General features: G+C 48.0%; 1 pseudogene; it reads left to right on the forward strand.

Moving 5' to 3' along the window:
- The first annotated feature begins 2,736 nt into the window (after positions 1 to 2,736).
- Positions 2,737 to 4,466, forward strand: LOC148773081 (serine/threonine-protein phosphatase 2A 65 kDa regulatory subunit A beta isoform pseudogene; annotated as a pseudogene).
- The last annotated feature ends 242 nt before the right edge of the window (positions 4,467 to 4,708 follow it).

A 4,708-nucleotide genomic window follows, 5' to 3' on the forward strand; every position in this document is an offset into this window, starting at 1 on the left:
ATAATAGGCTCCAGTTTCATCCACCTCATTAGAAATGATTCAAATGTATTCTTTTTAATGGCTGAGTAAAACTACATTGTGTATAGGTACCAAAGCTTCCTTATCAATTCATCTGCAGATGGACATATAGGTTGCTTCCATGTTCTTGCTATTATAAACAGTGCTGCAATGAACAATCGAGTATACGTGTTTCTTTCAAAACTGGTTTCTTCAGTGTTTAGACCCAGGAGTGTGACTACTGGATCGTACGGCAGTTCTATTTCCAGTTTTTTAAAGGAATTTCCACACTGTTCTCCATAGTGGCTGTAGTAGTTTTCATTCCCACCAACAGTGTAACAGGGTCCCCTTTTCTCCAAACCCTCTCCAGCATTTATTGCTTGTAGACTTTTGGATAGCAGCCATTCTGACTTGTGTGAAATGGTACCTCTTTGTCATCTTTATTTGCATTTCTCTGATTATGAGGGATGTTGAGCAGTTTTTCATGTGCTTGTTAGCCATCTGTATGTCTTCTTTGGATAAATGTCTGTTTAGATCTTTGGCCCATTTTTTGATTGGGTCGTTTATTTTTCTGGAATTGAGCTGCAGGAGCTGTTTGTATATTTTGGAGAATAATTCTTTGTCAGTTGCTTCAGTGGCTATTATTTTCTCCCATTCTGAAAGCTGTCTTTTCACCTTGTTTATAGTTTCCTTTGCTGTGCAGAAGCTTTTTTTTTTCATTAGGTCCCATTTGTTTATTTTGCTTTTAGTTCCAATATTCTGGGAGGTGGCTCATGGAGGATCCTGCTGTGATTTATGTCAGAGAGTGTTTTGCCTATGTTCTCCTCTAGGAGTTTTATAGTTTCTGGTCTTACATTTATATCTTTAATCCATCTTGAGATTGTTTTGGGGTATGATGTTAGGGAGTGTTCTAGTTTCATTCATTTACCAGTTTCCCCAACACCACTTATTAAAGAATCTGTCTTTTCTCCATTTTATATTCTTGCCTCCTTTGTCAAAGTGAAGGTGTCGATAGGTGCATGGATATATCTCTGGACTTTCTATTTTGTTTCATTGATCTATATATCTGTCTTTATGCCAGTACCATACTGTCTTGATGATTGTGGCTTTGTAGTAGAGCCTGAAGTTAAGCAGGTTGATTCACTCAGTTCTATTCTTCTTCAAGATTGCTTTGGCTATTTGCGGTTTTTTGTATTTCCATACAAACTGTGAGATTACTTGTTGTAGCTCTGTTAAAAATACTGCTGGTAGCTTGATACGGATGGCATTGAATGTATGTTACTTTAGGTAGTATACGCATTTTCACAATTATCGGGGACCAGCATCGATATGGCCCAGGATATCCTCGGGATGAACGGCGTCGGCGTCAGTGAGAGAGAGAGAGAGAGAGAAAACCCAAGCAAGGGGTTTGCTCTGTTTACATAGGCCACAGGCGCCCTCTTGAATCACCGGAGGCACCCCACCAGGGCACCACTTCGAGTGGGTCTTAGAAGCCCAGGCAGATAAATAAAAGCAGAGGGCCAAGCACTCCAAGGATCTCAACCAGAAAAAGGAGAATAGAGAAAAGGACGGAAAAAGAGAAAGAACGACATGGGGAGACCAAGCTTCAGTGAGCAAGGCCCAAAACTTTATTTTCCAGTGTTGCTTTTATACCCTAAGTTGTGCACATAAAAACTAGAGAAAGGGAGGTATAGAGTCACGCCAAAATCACGCGGGGTCTGCAGTCTTGACCTTTATCAGGATCAGGGCTTATTTTTGTATATCTCATGATACACAAAAGTTTTAGGTGATTTACATCATCTTCTGGCCAGGAGGCCTGCTGACAGTTTATGGCCCTCTCTCCTAACAAAGGTTAGTTAGCTAGAAAATGTCTTATATTCTTTTATAGTGATTTTCGTAAAGTCAGGTGCTAGACACATGACAAAGTTACATTCCTATAAGGCAAAAGTGTAGTGAGCTACAAGAAAGGAATTTATTAACTTAAGATCTGATGTGGTTAAATCAAAGGTTACTACTTATATTCTCTACATGTGATTAATATATTTCCAAGGATACAATAGATAAACTTTGCAGCAAGCATTGATTCAACAATGAAATCTTTTTTTAGTACTATTCTAATGATTTTTACTTCTTCAACAAATTCCTGTATTTTAGAATATTAGGCTTTCTGTCCTTGCATGGCTGGGAGGCTGTAAACAGTCACATTCATAGTTGTAAAAGCCCGGACAAACTTTTCATGCAAGTTAGAAAGCTATCAGAGGGGCTTGGATTGGAACACTCCTATTAAGCCCAGGAGAACTTTTAACTGCAGCTCTGAATTAATGTTTTCAGAGATAGGTGGTTGGGTGGAAGCCCCCGTAAGTATTAGAGGACTTGATAAGAGTTGTAAGATAGTAAGGCAGTCAGACTCCGGTTTTCTTTGGGTTAGATGCTCGGGTAAGTCCAGGGGGTTCCTCGAGTCCTGATTAGCCTTTTCCCCTCAGGCCTCTTCCCCAATTGACCTTTGCCATGCGTAGGATTTCCCTCGCTGGCTCCTGACACACAATATTTTTTCTTCTAATCCACGAACATGGTATATTTCTCCATCTATTAGTGTCCTATTTGATTTCTTTCACCAGTGTCTTATAGTTTTCTATATAGAAGTCTTTTGTTCCTTTCCTCCTCCCAGCCCAACCCTTCCCTATCCCAGTTTTAGCACGGCAATGGCCTCAGTCTTGACAGGAAGGGGATGGGCCCAAGATGGCGGCAGCCAACGGCAACCACTCGCTCTACCCCATCACGGTGCTCATAGACGAGCTCCACAACGAGGATGTTCAGCTTTGCCCCAACAGCATCTAAAAGCTGTCCACCATTGCTTTGACCATTGGGGTCGAAAGGGCCCACAGTAAACTTCTGCCCTTCCTTACAGACACAGTCTACGATGAGGACGAGGTCCTTCTGGACCTGGAAGAGCAGCTGGGCACCTTCACCACTCTGGTGGGTGGCCTCGAGTACATGCACTGCCTGCTGATGCCCCTGAAGTCGCTGGCCATGGTGGAGGAGACAGTGGTGCTGGATAAGTCAGTGGAATCCCTGCGGGACATCTCGCATGAGCACTCCCCCTCCGCCCTCGATGTCCACTTCGTGCCCCTGGTGAAGTGGCTGGCGGGCAGAGCCTGGTTCACCTCCCACACTTCAGCCTGCCGCCTCTTCTCTGTCTGCTACCCCCATGTGTCCAGTGCCATCAAGGCAGAGCTTCAACAGTACTTCCAGAATCTATGCTCAGATAACACCCCATGATGAGGTGACCCACAGCCTCCAAGGTTGGGGAGTTCGCCAAGGTGCTGAAGCTGGACAACATCAAGAGCGAGATCATCCCCATGTTCTTCAACCTGGCCTCTGACGAGCAGGACTCAGTGCGGCTGCTAGCAGTGGAGGCATGCGTGAACATCGCCCAACTCCTGCCCCAGGAGGCCCTGGAGGACCTGGTGATGCCCACCCTGTGCCAGGCTGCTGAGGACAAGTCCTGGCGCGTCCGTTACATGGTGGCCGACAAGTTCACAGGGCTCCAGAAAGCAGTGGGGACTGAAATCACCCAGAAGAACCTGGGTCCTTCCTTCCAGAACCTGATGAAAGACTGTGAGGCTGACTGAGGTGTGGGCTGCCACCTCCGACAAGGTCAAAGAATTCTGTGAAAATCTCTCAGCTGACTGTCGGGAGAATGTGATCATGACCCAGATCTTGCCCTGCATCAAGGAGCTGGTGTCTGATGCCAACCAGCACGTCAAGTCAGCCCTGGTCTCCATCATTATGGGCCTCTTTCCGATCCTGGCCCAGTTGAAGGACGAGTGCCCGGAGGTGCGGCTGAACATCATCTCCAACCTGGACTGCATGAACGAGGTGATCGGCATCAGGCAGCTGTTGAAGTCCCTATTCCCTGCCATCGTGGAGCTTGCGGAGGATGCCAAGTGGCGGGTGCGGCTGGCCATCATCGAGTATATCCCTCTGCTGGCGGGACAACTGGGGGTGGAGTTCTTTGATGAGAAATTCAACTGCTTGTGCATGGCCTGGCTTGTGGATCATGTCTATGCCATCCACTAGGCGGCCACCAGCAACCTCAAGTAGATGGTGGAGAGGTTCGGGAAGGAGAGGGCCCATGCGACTATCATCCCCAAGGTCTTGGCCATGTCTGGGGACCCCAACTACCTGCACCGCATGACCACACTCTTCTGTATCAATGTGCTGCCTGAGATCTGCGGGCAGGACATCACCACCAAGCACATGCTGCCCACTGTGCTGCACATGGCCGGGGACCTTTTGCCAACTTCCCCTTCAACGTGGCCAAGTCCCTGTAGAAGATCGGGCCCATCCTGGACAACAGCACGCTGCAGAGCAAGGTCAAGCCCGTCCTTGAGAAGCTGACCCAGAACCAGGACGTGGACGTCAAGTACTTCGCCCAGGAGGCTCTGACTGTTCTGTCTCTCGCCTGATGCTGGGAGAGGACCCACCGCAGGCCTACGGTGTCCACCTTCCCCCGACAGGCCCCTCCCTGGGGGGACAGTGGGGGTCCTTTGTCTGTCACTCCCCGTGCATGGTCTGACCCCAGCTCCCTCCCCCAGCACGGTTCCTCCCTCAGACCGGGACTCCGACTCCTCACGTCCACCCCTCACGGGGCTGGGGGCGCACAGGGTGGAACGGAGCAGAGCCCTGGGAGGACGGGGCCGCTCCTGCC

Source organism: Moschus berezovskii, chromosome Y, assembly GCF_049115385.1.
Source record: "Moschus berezovskii isolate FMDL1 chromosome Y, NW_MosBer_1.0, whole genome shotgun sequence".
In the NCBI taxonomy this organism is placed as follows: Eukaryota; Metazoa; Chordata; class Mammalia; order Artiodactyla; family Moschidae; genus Moschus; species Moschus berezovskii.